A 20364-nucleotide genomic window follows, 5' to 3' on the forward strand; every position below is an offset into this window, starting at 1 on the left:
CTTGCATTCCCACCAACAGTGTAGGAGGGTTCCCCTTTCTCCGCATCCCCGCCAACATCTGTCGTTTCCTGACTTGTTAATTTTAGCCATTCTGATTGGTGTGAGGTGGTATCTCATTGAGGTTTTGATTTGGATTTCCCTGATCCAGGCTTTCCCTTCTATTAACTTCTTTTATAGGACATCTGGAACAAGTCTATTTAAATAATGACTTGTTGCCTGTGAAACTATTGGTCCATTCCCATCATCTTAAAAAACAATCGAGAAACTATTTGTCGCTGGGGGTCTCTGGGCTGCTCGATGCAGATTTTAAAATGCTATTCATTCCTAGAGGGTTTTCTTTCATAGAGAAAGGCTGTCTCCCAACCTTTATCACTGATGAAACAGAGTCCCAGAATGGCCCACAGAACATTACCATGTAAGTGTCTGTGGCGGAGATGTCAAGAGGATTTAGATCATCTCATCTCTCATTAAAGAGTTGCCTCTTGACTAAAGAACATTTTCTTAGTTCTGTGGAAGTGTATTCAGGACGGCTTCCCGTGACTGACGTGATGCTGTTCTGAGCAACGGTCACCGAGTGAGTCACCTCCGAGAGTGTCACAGGTGTCTGTCTGTACAAATTCCATCCTTAGCCTGATTTCTAGAAATGAACTCTGTTACACCAGGCTTTCCGCGGGTAAACCCATGCTTGATAATATTTTGCCCTGTTGCTTTGGGTATTATAACAGTTCATGCAGAAAGTACTGGATTAGCCTCATCATAGATGATGATGGGGGATATAAATGTGCGCGGAATATTATTACCAATAATTATAGAGGGAACATTTAGCCTGGTGTTCAATCCGTGATGCCCGTAGTGTGGGTTATAACAAAAAGAATCTTAAATGGTCTGAAGATACTTGTTTCTCAAGTAATAGTACCATAGGGGTCTTGGGTAACATTAATTAATATTTAGCATAACTACAGCAGGGTTTTTACTTAAGGTTGCTATGGCACGCTTTTTTTTTTTTTCATTCTCATATCAGTTTTTTCCCCCCCGCCCCTTTCAGATTGACATGGGCATCATTCTCTATATTTTCCTTCTATTATTCTGTTCTTGGACTTATTAATCCATCATTTTATTTGGCCCTGCTTTTCAAATGTTAGAAACGAGGGTGATATTTGTCTTGGCTAGCAAAATACACGGGATGTGAGGATTCCCTCCAAATGCGTCTTTCTTAGGTTCTTTTATGTCTCCACGAGAAAACCGGGAGACAGGCCTCCTCCTGACTTCCTTCCCTTCTGCCTAACCCCCTCCCAATCCACAACAGAGCCTGGTCCTGAAAGCTGGTTAATTATTTCCCCATCCAGGAGGGTGGGAGAAGCAGGGAAGGGACGTACAGGTTTATCAGAAAAACCTACGTGGCACTACCTCGGCACAGGGGGCTCTCTACCCAAAGAGAGTGGGTTACAAGCTAGAGACAATGACATTAAAAGCAATATTTCTGTCATGAGGCCTTCTCAGAGCTGTGAAACTAACCTGCTTGTATTTTTTTTTTTCTACAGCCCCATAAAAGGGCTCACAGCCAGAAAGTACAAATCCCATAGGCTGCTATTATGCTGATGACAGTGAAGAAAGGGGGAAAATTGTTTCGTTGCTGAATTGCAGATATAATTATGACATTTTATATATTTTGCAGCCTGTACCAAAGAGTTGTATTAATATCTACCATGCCCTATAGCGGGAGAGAAGTTAGCACCTTAATGCAGGGCACTCGGGTTCTGATTTTGCTCAGATTGAATCCCCCGGGCTATTTACTAATATGAATTTTGTGGTTAAAGGGAAATTCACAAGCAGGTGATAATGGCTGATTCATACAAATCATTCGTCCTGGCGCAGGGAGTGAACCTAATTGCACTTGGACAATGTGTCTTTCACTGCCAAGATCTGCAGCCGAAGAAGTCTGCTTACTTCAGCCAAAGATGGATACAATGGGGCGTTGAGAAAAATTTAAATACGTAGCCAGAGCTCACAGGAGAAACGTTTGGGGGTCAATTTGTGGGGCTTGCCAATCAATGCCATTATGATGGAAGAAGCCGAAACTTCTGTGAGTAAGGTCACCTCGCAGCCAAGTGTGTGTGTGTTGAAAAAGGGTGTAAAAAGGAAAACCAGAACCCGAACCAAAACATCCATCATTACTTTCCAGTGTTGCTCAGACCGCGAGGCTGGGGTTGGTGATCCATCCATACCTTATATTAAGAATTAAGTATTCCTGGTGAACAGTGAGCCAATAAATAAACAAACAACATTTTGGGAGATGCAGAATAGACAGGGAAATAAAATGTATAGTAATGAAATATTCATAACCTTGCATTTTATGGACCTCAAACACTGGTTCCATGATTTACACTATTTCTGTATGTAGTAGTATGGGATCTGCCGAACAATAATAAAGATAACATTAGGATGCTACTGCCTCAGTGTCATGGAAAAGGGAGGATTAATCAGCATCATACGATGTAAACTCGAGGAAATAGAAGCACATCTAAGTGGTTGCTTCCCTGTACACTTTATGCTTGGCCCATGGAAATGGAGGAGATGAGAAATACAATAATTATGAAAATGATGCGTGTCAGCACCCAGCTCCATGCAAATACCCACATTATTCTCCCAGCTTGGGGTTGCTCGGGGGCGCTGGTACAGACCATCTGCTCCCAAGAAAAATGCGGTGGTTATTACTTCGCATGGAGAATTACCTTTCCAGAAAAATCTTGGCCCACCTGACCCCTACACCCACAATGCTGTGTTCCGAGCTTGGTGGCCTCCCTGCGCAGGACAGAGGGGCCCGGGGTCGCTCTGGCTCTTGCCCCGGCTGACTGCGGTCGAGCTCTCGTTGGGAGGGATGCAGAGCTGCAGAGTGAAACCTGGGAGAAGCAGATAAACGGCCACGCCATCCTGTTTCAGAGAGGATCTCAAACATTCCTGCTCTCGATCTGTGCCTCCATTTGAGAGCCAGCCTCAACTCTTGTTCGTCTTGTCCCAGATTTCACAGGCACAGCTGGCCGGCCACACATCAGAGCTTCTGCTAAGTCCTCCTGGCCAGGCTGAGTCCCTCCCACCTTCACTGAGGGCTTAGATCACACGTGCGCTGGCGCTCAGAGCACCCTTGGCCCAGATGAAACTATAGTAATGGGCAATGCTCCATGAAAACCACCAAGTCATTTTGGCATTTCCCCCACGTCTTCCACACTCGCCAGCGCCCCATCCGTCACTGGGACCCAGTTCCCCACACACCCCCACTTTTGAAATGAACAAAATCAATTAGCCGTCAACTTGCCCCTAAAATATGAACCCCATAATCAGAATACACCCACTAATCTTCCTACAGGGTGAGTGTGAATGACTCTCATTAAAATTTTAGCATTTGTCTTTTTTTTTTTTTTTTTTAAAGATTTTATTCATTTATCTGACAGAGAGAGACAGCCAGAGAGGGAACACAAGCAGGGGGAGTGGGAGAGGGAGAAGCAGGCTTCCTGCTGAGCAGGGAGCCAGACGCGGGGCTCGATCCCAGGTTCCGGGGATCATGACCTGAGCCGAAGGCAGACGCTCAACGACTGAGCCACCCAGGCGCCCCTAGCATTTGTCTTTTATTATTTACCTGTCATGGTACGTCACCATCCCTGCCATGTTACTTTTTTTTTTTTTTTAAGATTTTATTTATTTATTTGACAGAGAGATAGAGAGCGAGAGAGAGAGCAGGGGGAGTGGCAGGCAGAGGGAGAGGGAGAAACAGGCTCCCTGCTGAGCAGGGAGCCCGATCCGGGGCTCGATCCCAGGACCCCGGGATCATGACCTGAGCCGAAGGCAGACGCTCAACGACTGAGCCACCCAGGCGCCCCCTGCCATGTTTTTTAATGAGGCAACACAGTAAGCCACATTTCCTTCAGTTATATATTAGGCTTTTGATGAAAATGATTCCACCTGCTTTTAGTTCTTATTAGACTTATGGGACATACTTGTTTCCCACACAATGGCAAAACTTTTTGAGTGAATAAATCCATTACAGAGAGTCAGACCATAGACCCATACTGGTGACAAAATGCACAACCAGCAGAGTAAGTATAAATTGATTTTTTAAATGTAAATTGTTTTTACTCTTTGCTCAATCCTCTATTTCAATGGCTCACAACTGGGAGTGTAGTGATGCACAAAGGATAACAATAGTACGTTCTCAGTAAGTGTTGAAGAAGTGAGTCAATGACTTTCAAGGTCCTAGTGAATTTTTCTTGCTTCTACATGGGACGACGACGTCAGCTGTCATGCTGTTCAAAGAAATTAAATCAAGTCAAGAGCGGCTTAGAAGGAATACTGAACTTAATTAAAACACAATGTCTTTTTTTAAAAAGATTTTATTTATTTATTTGAGAGACAGCGAGAGAGAGAGCACACAGGCAGGGGGAGCAGAGGGAGAGGGAGAAACAGACTCTCCGCTGAGCAGGGAGCCCGATGCGGGACTCGATCCCAGGACCCTGGGATCATGACCTCACCAAAGGCAGACGCTTAACCGACTGAGCCACCCAGATGCCCTAAAACACAGTGTCCTATTGGGTCTCCTGGAAGTATACTTTCTTCTAGGACATTCCTCTTTTTTTTTTTTTTTTTTAAACATTCTGTGCCTTCCTTCTTTAAATGCTGGGAGATTCTTTTACTTGGCATCTTCTAGCATATTTTTCTCTATCATTTACTCACGAACGCAGGTAGAACTGGGGAAGTCTTTGCTCAGTTGCAATGGTATTTTTCAGAATTTTTTTAATGTATGTGTGTATTATATATATTTTATATATCCATACATATACATATATCTCAGATATAATACAAAAGAATAAACAAGGTAATAAATTGAAGTTCTATGAAGCTGTTGCCTGATTTCAGAGCCTTTTTTTTAAGGTTTTATTTATTTTAGAGAGAAGAGAGACATTGCAAGCAGGGGGAGGAGCAGAGGGAGAGGGACAAGCAGACTCCACACTGAGCACAGAGCCTGACGTGGGGCTTGATCCCATGACCCCGAGATCATGACCTGAGCCAAAATCAAGAGTCAGATGTCCAACCTACCGAGCCACCCAGGCACCCCCCAGAGCCTTTTAAGAGGAGAAAATCTTAGAATATTTTGGGCCAGATAATTCCAAAGTGTTTTATAGCTATTGACAACATTCGAAGATTTAAAAATGGTGAAGGGTAAATAAATCATTGAAGGCAATTATAGGAACCACCACCTACCTTGGGAAATGAATGACACGAGTTATCTCGTTATTTATGAAAAGCAACCATTGCTGAATCATGAGTATCACCTAAAACACAGACTCTCCAATGGGGCTGCAGAATTGGTTCTACACCCATCACGTTAGATAGATGCTTCCAGCCACCGGAAGGGTCTCAACGTTCCCTGAACATATTCCCTAAAACAGTCCTCACGTGGGATGTACTTTATTCATTCAGGGTTCATTCAGGGTCTCAGCGTTCCCTGAACATATTCCCTAAAACGGTCCTCACATGGGATGTACTTTATTCCAGAAAGGTAATATCAGTAGATCTTGGAATGAAGTTTTAAGGATAATAAGCTGCAAACTCTACCTTGTCCTTTGGTTTCCCCTCCTGCTGGCATCCTTATAAATGTCTCACGCTATAACATTTTGGTCTGAGTTGGATAAAACATACCTTCCCAGGGTTCTCTCTTTGCTAATAGAAAAAGCACTGAATTGTTGCCACTGGACTTGCTGTGAAGTGCTTTGACTTCAGGTGAGCTCACAATCAGCTTATCACTGCAGCGCTGTGATGTGGGTCATAATTAAAAGATTTTACTACAGAAAAGAACTGTGCTGTTTGTACATTCCTTTCATGTCCTTGAGGAAGAACACCATCAATCACTTATTTGCCTTTTATATGAGTTTTTAAAGGCAGCCTAGTGAAAGAGAGAAAGCTAACACTATAAAAGAGAGGCCTTCGTTTCAAATCCTGGCTCTGGCAATTAGGAACTTTGTGAACTTGGGCAAATTACTTAGCACTGTTGAGTCTTGGTTTCTTCAGCTGTGCAACGGGCCATAACGTCAGCCTTGCAGGGATCCTGTGGATTAAATTAAATGATACATGGAAAGCATTGGATTTGTAGGTGTGTATTTCATGCTGTAGATCATTATTTTCTCTTCTTTCCTTCTACATTTCTATGTTCTTCAATATTATATATCCCTCTCTGAAGGGATGGGATTCTTCCAGGCTCTAAGTTAGGTGATGAGAAGTTACGAGAATCACGACATCGGTGAGCTCACTTTCTTTTTACTGAGGCAATGGTGCAAGGAGGCCCCATCCACGAAGCATTTTCCATTTCTCCATGAAAATCCCTCCTCCCATAACCCATTCTAGGGCTTTGCTTCTTTCTCTATTTGAGTCATATTTTAAGTAAATACTGTGTTACAGTCTGCAGATTGGATGGCACTCTCCAGGGGATCTGAAGCTCCCCGAGGGAGGCCCAGTTTTGTCTCTCCCATACACAATACCACCATGTTTGGGGTCCCCCAGATATTTATTGGCTTGGATAGAGAATGCAATAAGGTGCTCTCGTGGACTTGGAAGAGTAAATTCATCCTCCTGCACCCTCCAGTTCATGATTCTGTTGGAGAATCAATCCTAAGATACAATCTTCATTATGCAACTTGAAGAAAAAATGGCCCGCATCCTTCTGCTCACATCAGCAGGCACCTCAAGGAAATTCCCTGGGTTTCTCTACTTATCCACCTCCTTGAGGATGCCAGAATGGATGTGCTTCCCGATTCCTTCCTTCCCACTCTAAACACTACCTTTGGTACAACCAGAAAAAAGATGAAGCCACAGTTTTCTGTCTAATTATAGATTTTATAAGATTCATATGTAGCCTTTGAAGGGCTGGTAATGAAAAGCAGGCACCAGCACAAACTACGGCGAAGATATGACACGATCAGATCGTGTTCTTTCAAAGACCTTTGTAAAGCGACTATGAAGATATAACGGTGCAGCCGTGCTCTCTTCGTAGAGGACAAGAACGACTGCAGTTCTCGCTTCTGGTGAAACTGGGAAATCAGGCTGTCTGACTATAGAGGCTGCCCAGCCACCCTCCTTTCGGGAATAAGATCAAACTAAATAAACTTTGAACACCATGAGAGCTTTGGGTGGCTTATTCCCTCCTTTAAACACACCTTTAACTAACAAATAAGGGTCACTATCACAGAGGTGCCAAGACAAAGGGCTCTGGAGCTCGGGCCCGGTCTGAGTTTTGCCTCTGCCACTTGCTAACTGGGTGACCTGGGGGAAAGCTGTTGCAAAGTTGTTTTATGGTTTCCTTATTTATAGAGTAGGGAAAATGACAGAACCCACCTCATAGGGTTGTTGCGAGGATTGAACGTGTTATTACAGGCAAAACATTGCGATAAATGTCCTGGCACACAGTAGACACTTGATATATTTAGCTAAAAAGCAGCAACAAACCTCCCCAAACCTCAGTTTATTTGATACATGCATTTGGGTGGCAGGTGTTAAAATGAATGAGAGTTTGCTGGTCTTGGAACCCTCATTCCAATAGGAAGAAAGATATGTAAGCAGACAATTATGGTGGAGTAGGGTCTATATTTACAAAGGAATATGGGGCAACTTTACAGAGAGGGTAAGCTGGGCTGTCAGAGAGTAGTGGGAGTTTTCTCGGCAGAAAAGGGGGCACAGGGCAAGAGTGGTTCCATAAAGAAGGAATGGCGTGAGGGAAGCCTGGGTGGATGAAGGGACATTGGATTCTGCAGTGGCAGCCGCCTGGACATGGCTTGAGAAGAGGCAGGTTGTTTAGGGCAGTGATGAAAGACGGAGCCAGAAAGTTTAGGCTGAGGACAGGTGGCAAAGCTTGCTCAGGTCATGTTCAAGATCATCACTGATGGGCTTCCATAAGAGGCATCCAAGCCAAGGGAAGTCGTGATCATGTAATGAAGCACTCCTTTCTTATTGCATTCATGTTTAACACTCAGGGAGAAATCATAATAACTAAGAATTATAACCAACACAGACATGGTTAATTTGCAGTCAAATTCCCCTTGTATTACTGATAATTATCCTGTTGCCTTGAGCCAATTGCTTCACGTCTCTGAAGCTCATTTTCATCAGGGTTGTTGGGAGGTTTGAATGAGATAATATATGTTAGTACTTTGCGGGATTTAAAGCAACAGGGAACCATGCCATACGAAATGATAAGTCCATTTTAAATCCTTTTGGAACGAAGAAGGCATAAATTCAGTTGAGTGTCACGGCCCCTCCTACCAGCCCGCCAAACAAAGGGCTGCATCCTCTAGGGGATGAGGAGGGCCAAGGCTTAGTACCCTTCAGCGGAAAGGAAATGGGGCCAGGACAGGGAAAAAGCTGAAGGACTATAAAACTTAACGATCTTGCCTTCTGGGGAGGTGAGATTTTCTCTAACTTCGATTCTTTCATCTTTATTTAGAGATGACACCCACCATGTAGGTGCTGTTAGGTGGGGAGACAATTTACATCCCAAGCAGCGTTGGACAACTGCCAAGAGGGCAGTCTTTAGGGTCAGATGTGTCGTTTTGACCCCTAGCTCATTTTTTTTTTAATATCCTTCACAATTTAGCTAATCTAAATTGCCTATCTGTAAAGTGGAGTAAATAAAAATAATAATAATACTCATTTCGTGAGATTGTTTTCAAGATTAAATGTGGTAACACAGTAAAGTGCTCAGCATAGTGCCTTGTTCATAATGAGCATCTAGTAAATCTGTCATCGTCTGTAAATTTGTAAAAATTTAAAAAAACTGAAATTCAAATTGCTAGTGAATTATGTACTCCTGATCCCTAACTAGTAAAAGGCACACTTGGATTTTAAGCTTAAAATATATGCGGCTCCAAGGCTCTATTTTTTCACCTGTATCATGCTCCCTCTCCTGATATGTCATAGACCCCAACACAAAAGTGCAGCACTAGTATAAAAATGAGGAATTGAAAGTGAGTAGAGATGATCTTTCTAGATTGCCAAGTTTAGCAAAACGTGTAAAAGTAAGCAGGCAGTACCAAGACCTGAAGGTGGGTTGCGTATTTAAAATTCTTCCTTTTTAATAATCTAAGCTGTTATTATCAGTGGATAAGAAAACACTAATTAAAAAAAAAAACTGTATACGATTTTTTTTTTACCCTGATGCATTTTTACCTCTAATGCAATGTACATAGTATAAATAAGTAATGTAATCAAGTTTATCTTTTTTTCTTTTTTTAAAGATTTTATTTATTTTTTTGACAGAGAGAAACACAGTCAGAGAGGGAACACAAGCAGGGGGAGTGGGAGAGGGAGAAGCAGGCTTCCCGTGGAGCAAGGAGCCCGATGCGGGACTCGATCCCAGGACCCCGGGATCATGACCTGAGCCGAAGGCAGACGCTTAACCGACTGAGCCACTCAGGCGCCCCGTGATCAAGTTTATCTTTGGAAGAAAAAGTTAATAATCTTACTGGAGAGTTGGAAATAAATGGTGCTCCTATTGCATTTATTACAAATGACACAAATCAAACCAGCTCAACCTGAAATGATGTAATCATTTGCATATTTTGAATCCCTGTGCGACTGTTCTCAGCCTCCTCTGGACCTGCAGGCAGTGCATGGTGCAGAGAAGCTGCATGGCATGGGGTTAAGAGCAAGTAGGAACCTCCGGCTCTGCTCTGTGACTTCCAAGGGTGCCGGCATCCTTGTACTTGCGGTGTGGGAGCTGGAGACCCCAGGGGCCTGGGCTCGGCAATAAGGGCTCCAGAATGAATTGGATCCATCAGGTCAGTGGGGACAAATGGCTGACCCACACAACTGGATGACAGAAGGAAACCCACTGGGCCTGTGAGACTATAAACAGTGACCTGCGTGTAAGAGAGGAGAGAGGAGATAGGCTTGGAGCAGAGAGTGGATGGACAGACAGACATCATAGGGAAGAGTAGAGAGGACAAGGAGGCAATGTGGGTCCCTGAGGGACCTCCGCTGGGTCCTGCGACTGGGGGAGTTTATGCTACCTGTACAATGTGGCTTGGGAACTCTGGTGAGACACCCACAGCCTTCATTCCCTGGACTCTGTGCCTCCTTTTCCACACTGGGAATCTAGAATTGCTAAACTGGTGGAACCTGGAGGGCCCCTTTTAGTCCTGTGCCCAAGAGCCTTGTCTACACTGCTTATTCTGAATGTGGGCTAAGCTCTTCCCATGAGCTCTGAGTTCCTTCTCCTGCTTTCTCTTTTCACCCATTATCCTCCCTCTCCCCAGTATTTCCAATGTCTCTATCAGCACTACCCCCCAAACCCAAACCAAACAGAAAACACCCTCCTTCAAGTCTACCCTAACACCCCCACATGGCCGCCAGCCCTCGCTGGGGAGCCTTCTGAGACACCCATTCCCTGTCCTTCTGAGACTCTCCCCCTGCCACCCGCCCCTCTCCTTCCCTCCCTGTGTTCCCTCCGCACTCTGCATCTGCCTATCACGGCATTTCCACGGGGTATCATCCCAGCCTGCCCTCCCTCCTCTCTCTTGGTGGCAGTCCATGAGTCACTTCTGGAATAGGGATGCAATTTTCCTCTTTGCATTCCTGTGCCCGTGCTGTGCCTGGGACTTGGATGTGCTCAAGGTGCTACGAGTTTTTTTGCATACTTGTTGCATTGGGATTCTGCACAAGATGCAGTTGTGGAGACCGAGTAGTCCTGAGGTTACAGTGAGCAAGCTGGAGAGTCAGGAGAGGCTGATGGTATAGTTCTAGTCCAAGACCAGGGGCCTGAGAACCAGGACAGCTGATGGTGTAGGTTCCAGACCAAGTCTGAGTCCAGAGGCAGGAGAAGATCAATGTCGGCTCAGTCGTTGGGCGTCTGTCTCCGGCTCGGGTCATGATCCTAGGGTCCTGGGATCGAGCCCTGCATCGGGCTCCCTGCTCGGCGGGAAGCCTGCTTCTCCCTCTCCTGCTCTCCCTGCTTGTGTTCCCTCTCTCGCTGTGTCTCTCTCAAATAAATAAAATCTTTAAAAAAAAAAAAATGTCCCAGCTTGGAAACAGGCAGAGAGAGAGAGAGAGAGAGAGAAAGTTTTCTCCTACTCAGCCTTTTCACTCTGTTCCGGACTTCAGAGGACTGGATGGGGCCCACTCAATGGGGGAGGGCACTCTGCTTTACTCAGGCTGCGATTCAACCGCTGAATCAGTAGAAAAACTCTCAGAGACACACCTAGAAGGTTTAGCAAATACCTGGGCATCCTGGGGTCCAGTCAAGCTGACACATAAAATGAACTATCACACGTGTCCACCATATTCAACTCCCATGGTAGGTTCTATCTCCTTCAGGAAAACATTAGCATCACAGCTCTTAGAAAACCCTCCCTTCTGTGTCCTCCAACACTTATTCTCTGCACTATGTGATAGAAGGACCTGATTCTGGCTCTCATCTATTGTTCCCTGTCTCATGCATTCTTTATTAGAATTCTTTACTAACATTGCAAGCTCCTTGAGGGTAACTAATTACTACATGACACCCTTTTCCCACACTCTTCAATGTGCTTGCCTTTGAGTTGTTGAAGTTGGAACAGAGGAGGTACTCCAAAAATAATTATTCAATTGGATTAGATTAAAGTATAATATATACGATGAATGAGCTATCAGACATTAATGATATTTATCAGATTGCTGGTTAAGGATCCCAAACCCATTGTCCTCTTTAATGAGAAAGAGGACTCCTAAAATGTGTGGCTGTGGCAATGTGTTCTGGCCGCATATTGGGGCCTGGGAAAGGGATGGTGAATGTGGTGTGGTCATCACTCCACAGAGTTTAAAATTCTAGTACAGAACTCTGCTTGCTCACGGGACCAGGACAACAGAGGAAAGCTATCGTTTGGTCTTTGATCATGTCGTGCAGACAAGAGACACTGGAGGGAACTGGGCAAGGGAGGGACCTCTGTATGCTCTGGTGCTAATGTTTTTCCAGCTTCCTTTGCAGCTAGAGGTGATCCCGTGAACATGTGCTGGCCACTGAAATGCAGACAGACCATCGTGTGGCATTTCCAGGGATGCCTTTTAAAGGGAGGTGACTCAGCTGGGTGCTGTATGGCTTTTACTTTCCCCTTCCCTCTTCTGATTGCCAGGATCCCAGACGGAATGCCAGAGCCCCAGCAGCCAGCTTGAGGACGGAAGCTACGTGCTAGGAATGGTGAAGCAGAAAGATAGAAGGGGTCTTGCATCTTTGTACTGCTGCCCTACCAGCCCTGGACAGCTCATTTCTGGGTGTCTTTCACATGAAAGAATAGAACTTTGTGGTTTTAAACCTCTTTTGTTTTGGTCTTCTATTTTATGCAGTGGAATACAACCCTCGCTGAAACAGAGACAAATTAACACTTGCAAAAGAATTGGAGGGAAGTACCATCTGAAATAAAGGCAAATATTCTTTCAGTTTTTAAAAACAGGGAGTTTTTACTCATATCCAAGAAACAAGTAAACTATTATCATCAGATGTATTTGGTATTACTAATATAAAATATATCCCTTTTATTCATTTCTCCCCCATCATGACGAATCCCTCAGTGATGTGGCGCTTTAGCTTGTCTTTCCACACAAGGACGATATTCCCGTAAATTAGAGCAAAAGGAAAAAAGCCCTGTAAATCATCTCTCTCACTTAACTTGCCCATTGTCCTCTCTCTGCAGGAAACCCAGAGGTTGCAGAGGAAAATGGCTGGTAGAGATGCAGCAGGAATAACTTGGTTTAGAAATGAGGTGAGAATAAGTGAAATTAATGTAACAGCAGACCTTCCTTTTTTCCCCCCCTTCTTCACAAACTTAAAATTGGGGAAATCATTGAGGGGAGTCTTTGTTTTAAATGAGTGCAGGACAAGGACATATCTTTCTGAGGATCACACTAAATGAAGTGGAAAGAGAAGAGGACTCAGAGGATGGATAAAAAAATCCCACCCGCTTCTGTCTCCCCCAACACAAGGGATCTTTTTGCAGTCCTAGGCTGTGGGACTTTTAGAGAAATGCCCAACTCTTTCAGTCTTTGATAATTTCAAAAAGGTGTTCAGAATATGCGCATCAAAGTATCATCTTGCGTTTCTCAAGTTCTGCTATTTTTCCCCCAAGAAGGGCCACAAGGAATGAACCGAATCGAATCTTGTGCAGAGACCAATTCTAAAGCTCAAACCAGTATGATTTAGGAAGCCAATAGGCCTGTTTTATAATAAAACAAAATGGCGCAGACCAAAGGCAGACCTTAGCATGAGCAGCCAGGACACAGACACAACAGTATGTTAACATCAGGAAGAAATGATGGCGACAAAATCTGGAGGACTCACTTTCTGGATGCTCCCTTCACATGGCTGGCTAATCAAGGCTGGCCTTTGTCTAGAAGCTCAACTGGACTGGGGGCTGGAAGCTTTAGTTTCTCTCCACAAGGGACTCTCCACGGCTGCTTCAGAACATAGAGACTGGCTATCAGGAGCTGGTGTTCCAATGGGGAGAAGCAGAAATGCATGGCATTTTGATGCCCTAGCCTCAGAAGTCATGTAGCTCTCCACTTACCATACTCTATATTTAACGCATTCACGGAGATCCGCCCTGACTCAAGAGAAGGTGGCCCAGACCCCACCAATTCTGTGAGAGAAACGGCAAGGCCACACTGTAAGAAGAACAAGTGGGGTATCTGGAGAGACTGTGGTCTCCATCTTGGGAAAATGCAGACTGCTGCAAGAGGAAAAGCAGGTTCACAGTAGGGAAGGTGGGAGTTCTTCCATCACCCAGTCAGCTTGAAAGCTAATTTACCCCGGAATAGCTCTTTCAACATCTAGGAAGAGCCCGGAAGGAGATGAGATTCCACCCCCACGTCCTGCTAGCGCCATGAGCTGTCCAGGAGTCACTGGGTGCACGAAACTATGAAATTCACAGAGTCACAAATGAATTTCCAGGCACTGCCACTTTCAAGAAACACCCCACAGTCATTGTACTTTCACTAAGAATGAGGTGGTCTGGGGGGAAACTGTGCTCTTCTGGACTCTGCCCACCGAGAGGAAGGATAATTGCTAACCTGAGTTTCCAGGGCAGTGGGCCTCCATCTCAGGGCCTCCCTGTCATGGTGACCCGAGGGCCTAGGGAGGCAGGCAGTGCTCACTGGGGTGGCCACGGTCTCTCCTCCTGCCAGGGACACGAGTGCTATTTCTGCCGTAAGTAACAGTGACCCAAGTTCTCCAGCCTGTGTATGCAAATGAGGCCACAGTCCCAGTCATGAATCACATTTCACTGGTTAATACCCTCTCCTGGTATCTCATCTCAGGGAGCATTTGAGGGGTAACGCAGGGCTTATCTCTTGTGTCGGCTGCCTTTTCAGCTTTTGCTCCAGGCCCTTCTGGTGCATGTTTCCTGCCTGTGAAGTCATTCAAAGGCAGGCATCTCCTCACTGTTGCTGCTGCCAGGGCCAGAGCAGAACCGGGGACTCAGCAGTCCTCACGGAGCTAAGACAGGCTGTGTTTAGGGCAGAGAGAGAGAGAGAGAGGGTTTCCTGCCCCAGCCCCCCGCTCGGAGCCTCACTCTGGAGTCCTTGCGTCTCACCGAGCCCCTCATGACAACAGTCTCCTCAACGTCCGCAGACAACCTCTCTCCACAGGGCTCAGATGAGAATCCAGGGAAACCAACTTCTCAAAAATAGATGCCAGTAGGCTGCCTGCCCACCCCCTCCCCCAAGTCAGTGGACATTTCCAGACATGCCTGATTCCCAGCTGAGAACACAAATTAGGCTCAAACTTGAATCCCTCCTACGTCACCTGACGTGCATAGCACACCACAGTGCTTTCTCTTGAACTGACTCTGTGAGGTACAGAGGATAGATATTATTATGGTTTTCATTTTTCTTTTCTTTTTTTTAAAGATTTTATTTTTATTTATTTTATGGAGCACGCATGCGTGCACGAGTGGGGGGAGGGGCAGAGGGAGAGGGAGAATCTCAAGCAGACTCCCTGCTGAGCGCAGAGCCTGAGCTGGGGCTCGATCCCACAACCCATGATATCATGACCTGAGCGGAAACCAGGAGCCCGACACTTAATCAACGGAGCCACCCATGTGCTCCTGGCTTCCATTTTTCATATGAAGAGATTACTTCTTAGTGGGAATAAGCAAGGAGCCTGAAGTGAAATAATAATAAAGATTCAGGTTGAACATTTGTGGGGGGGCGGGGCGCCTGTGTGGTTCATTTGGTTAAGCATTGGACTCGATCTCAGCTCAGGTCTTGATGTCAGAGTCTAGAGTTCAGGCCCTGCTTTGGGCTCCATGCTGGATGTGGAGCCTACTTTAAAAAAAAAAAAAAGATTCAGATTGAACATTTCAATGGAGGGCTTTGAATAGCCGATCTGGAACTCTCCTTGGAGTCACTTCTTAATGACAGGTCACCAAGCTTGGCCTGGATGCTCCAGGCAGTTAGACACATTTTCCTGTCTGTGCTCACAGCACGCTGGTCTGTTGTCACATTTACTGCATCTTACGGCACCACTTTACCTGTCATTCTTCCCCACTAAATGCCTCTTGTGTCAGCGGTGTGCCTGGCATGGAGAGGGCATTGATGAACATTTCTTGGTGGAATGAGTATGAGTCTCTTAATGTTTCTCAAGTGGAGGTGCATCCTCCCAGCCCAGAGCGTGTTCGGAAGCGTGGGAGCATTTGTGGTTGTCACAACACTGGGTAGTGATGCTCCTCGCCTGTAGTGACCAGGGCCAGGAATACGGAATGTCTTACAATCTGTCAGGCAGTCCTGCACAAAGGAGGATTCTGCCCCAAATGCTAATCGCTCCTTTGTTGAGAGCAACTGCAAGGTAGCCGAAATGCAAGGCCTCTCAAGGCTTCGGGCTTAGCCTAGGAACACCTTAGTTACCTTCTACCCTGCTATTGGAGCTTTGGAGTTCAAATGGGGGCTCTGCTATCTACCCAACCCACGTTATTGATTACTGAGATCACATATGCAAAGTGCCCAGTTGAGTACTGGGCTGGTAGCAGGCGGACAAGTGGTCTGGCTCCTTTCCAGCTGTCTTTGGGTAATGAGAACGCTTGCTTGTCAGTGGATCAGTCTGGCCTACGGTATGACTCAACAGAAAGGGATTTTGCAGGCAGGCCTTGTGTCCCAGAATCTGCCCTTGTAAAATGTAGAAAGTATTACGGTAGGCACACTGCCGGATTGTTAGGAGGATTCAACGACATGAATATGTAAAGTTTCAAAGGACTGGCGCCTGGCACGTTGTGCTCTCTTGATAAACAAGTTGACATGACGAGTGGACAGCAGAGATCCAAGAAAAGCAGCGCTCTCGCTGAGACATGAAGGCAGCTGATCAAATCACAGTCTCTTTTCTTAACAAAATCAAGTGAGATTTCTTCAGCAATCTCCCCTCATCCTCTATTTCCTGCAAATTAAACAGATTTCCCGCAGAGGACACGCTTCTTGACTTCCCTTTCCATTCCCACCACGGCAGGATGAGGGATGCTCGGGGCAAAAACATATATGATTCGCCTGCTTTGCTCAGTCCCTTTGCACCCTTCCAATTCCCACTGGTGAGTGTATTTACTTTCCACCTATTTCTTATTAGAGAACATATGTCATAGCAACATTAAAAAATGTTGATAAAAATAGAAAAACCATAATCCTAACCCATCACAACTCTTTAAAAATTGCCTTCCGATGCTTTTCTGTAAGAATGCTTTTATGGAGTTGCTATCATAATGCACATAGTATTTTGATTTCTACTATATCCAATTTGTATTGTATATATTCGACATTTATATGTAGGGTGCATAATTATTTTGTCTGATGGCAGCAAAATTTTTCACTGCCTTAATACGCCATTCCATCTCCCTGGGTACGGACGCTGTTCTCAATGATAGTGCTGCCATAAACACTTACAAAGAGTTTTTTAGTACTGCTAAAATATTTCACAGAATTAATTCCTAGTACTTTAGATACAGAGTCAACACAGTGTGAACATTACGATTCTTGCTCTGTATTTTCTTATTACTTTCCGAAAAGGCTGTACCAATTTACAATGCCTTTAGAAGTATACAAGGATCTAGTTTCACTGTAGCCTCGGACTGGTTGCTTTTTTTTTTTTTTTTTTTAATTTAACAGGTGTAAAATGATACAAATGAAAGTTGATTTGCATTTATTTGATTATTATCAAGCATGATTATTTTCCATATGTTTTATTTTCTCTATTTTCTTTTTTGTGAATATTCACATCATCAACCTTCTCCCCAAGCACAGCCAAGTGTGGTGGAAAAAATGAGTACAAGGTTAGATGCAGGACTGCTAACAGCATGGTTTTCTGGCTTAACTTCTTTCTCTCCAGCACACCTCTTTCTCTGAAGGGGGTGAGCGTCTTCTAACTCTCAATTTAAATGGTTCTAAGTACTCTACATGACACAGATGAAACTCAACCATGTTTAGTATACACAGTATTATATCTATAGTTAGCTCAGGTAAACGTCTGGAATTTAACATGGGAGTATCTAGAAATCCCAGTGGATCCTAGGGATGTCCATGATTTCTAAGCAGCAGGTGAAGGTAAATAGGGAAATTCTTCATTCATTCATTTACTCATTTATTCAACAGATATTTAGAGAGGGCCTAGAATACACTGGACTCCGCAATAGATGACTGGCCTATAAAAATGAAGACATAGTCCTAGGGGAGCTTTGGTCAAGTGGAGGAGATGGTTGACAGATTAATTATGAGGGACCATGACAAAGGCTACAGTGGGCAGAATGGGGAGTGCTCGTTTTTTTGTTTGTTTCTTTAAAGTAAGCTCTAGGCCCAACATGGAGCTTAAACTCATGACCTTGAGATTAAGAGTCATATGCTCTACCAACGGAGTCAGCCAGGTGCCCCAGGGAGTGCTCATTTTGGAAGGCTTCACAGAAAAGGAGACATTTGAGCCCAGACTTGAAAGAGGAGTAAGATTTTGCCAAAAGGAAGGTGGAGGAGTAGACATAGAGAGGGAATTCTGGATGTAACCAAAGAGCATGTAACAGGCACAAAACTCAGAACGACAAGAGAATCACAGTGAGAAGTTAAGCTTCTGGAGTATATGGTGTGTTGGGCAGAAACAGAGCCGGACAGATAAACTGGGATTAGATTTTATGCCAAGTCAAGGAGTCTGTTCTTTATCTTCTGGGAAGCATGGGTTAAAAAAGGGAGTCAGGGGAGGTTTATAAGCAAGAGGGTGACATGACCAGGCTTATTCTTTAAAAAGAAATTTTTTTTAAAGATTGTTTCTAGAAAATTCCCAACTACAATTATTCATCTCAAAGCTAGACCTGACTGTGTGAACTTGGGAACTCTGTGTTTTGAGGCCTTCACCATTTTGCCTTTACCCCATTGTTGAGCTCTTCCTCTATTTGCCTCTGGTATCCAAAAAGTTGGGAAATCTAGAATCTACTTATTTTTAAACAGTATGATTCAAATGATGTTTTCCTTCAAAATCCAACATCTCTTCAGGTGAAGTACCTCTGTATGTAAAACAATGTGAATTTCAGTTGCATTTCAATTGGTTCAATTGTGAATTTGAAACAAAGTCTAATAAATAAAGTGTCCTGGCTTGGGTGATAAATGATACGGTCTCATGATCTCAGCTGAGATGCCACAGATCTTGTGGCAGAGGAAGAGAAAACATGGTGGAACCAAGGACGGCCACTTTGCTTCTGCTCAGACACAGCACACATCTCTTCCGCTCGTGTCCCATCAGTCAAAGCAAGTCGTGCACTTGCATTCTGAGTTCAGTATGCTTCCTCCTGAGGGAAGGTGCTGGAAGTCACATGGACAAGCAGCCTACACAGACAGACTCCATTCTTATGCAATATGTACACCGGTATCCATATCTAGATACATATCACAAGTATTAAGATAGGTCTTAACTAGTTTTTGAGCACTGAAATCAGGGGCTAGTCATTTTCCACTTCCTCTTGGCTACATTCCCTCAACTTGCCAGCCCTGCTCTGATCAAGGTTCTGGTCCTTGCAAAATAGGCTTCGCAAGCTTCCTTGATTTTGATTAGGTTTGCTCAAGGGTAGAGTCTGGCAGGAGACTGGAGGATGCGAGGAGGGGAGAAGCCAGGGTATTTCTCCCCTTCGCTCTCTGAGCTTCTGGTAGCATCTATGGGCATGACTGTGCCCACTTTGTAACTCCAGCAACCTCCAGGCCACCCTCCCTGTTGGTCCCCACTGCCTGCGAGCAGCTTCCACCTGCAGGCTCCTCTCTTTGTCCATCCAGCCCCAGGGATGAGTGGTTTCTTACAGTCCCCGATTTCTAGTCGCCTCACTGTTCGCTCCTTTGCCTCTTTAAATGCCTTTGTAAACAGTTCCTCATATTAAATCCCCTCCACTGAATGACCTGGTGTGGATTCTGTTCGCCTGATTGAAACCTGCATAATTCAGACTCCATTCTGTTCTACAAATTAGTTACCCTTCTCAAACCTGTCTAGTGGCTAGAAGCTTCAGTCATCTTCACTCCAAAGGTAAATTTAATAGAGTCGGCTGTGGATACTTCAGAAAATGTGGCTAAGCTCCTCCACACCTCATATCCCAAGATACCCCAAGATGAGGCCCCTAGCTTTTTGTTCGAGGCCCAACAGATAGAACAGTGTGGGTACAAATGAATATTTTAACTATTTACAAAATAAATATTTAAAAATATTTACAAGTTCTCATCTCCTTAAAAAACATAGCAGAGCAGAACAAGATGGGTGCAATTTATGTGACAGCAAACCAGCAAGTGATCGGCCCAGGTTCCCTCCCTCAAAAAACAGGATAAACTTTGTGTGTGTGTGACTAACATATGTATCTTCACGCAGGTATATACACGCAGGTACATATGCATTTATACATACATTTAGCATTTATAAATTTATACATACATATGTACACGTATATAGGGTACAACCATTTCTAAAGGACTATGGTTATGCATGGTCTTCAAGGAGTTTATTTAAAGACATTTAGAAGGTAATGATCAAAGCCAAAGGAGGATTCATTTAAAAGCTCTTACGTTTTGTATCGAATTTCTATTGATGTCTTTGATACCATAATGGAAGCAAATTTTAAATTTGGAAGGGAGGAGACAGAGACACTGCAGAAAAAAAGATCTGATGGCATCCAGACAGAAGGATATTTTTTTTTGCCAACATGTAGTGAGTGAATGGGCAAATGACAGCCACGGAGATGATGGCATCACATGATGCTTCCCCTGAATTAACGAGGGGATTTGGCTTCAAGATCTACAAGGGAGAGGAGCAGGAAGAGCTGGTTTCTAGGGAACAGTTTGCTCATCCTGCCTCGGTCTGCTACT

This window comes from Leptonychotes weddellii, chromosome 14, assembly GCF_054177405.1.
Source record: "Leptonychotes weddellii isolate Sample4059 chromosome 14, ASM5417740v2, whole genome shotgun sequence".
NCBI classification, from domain to species: Eukaryota; Metazoa; Chordata; class Mammalia; order Carnivora; family Phocidae; genus Leptonychotes; species Leptonychotes weddellii.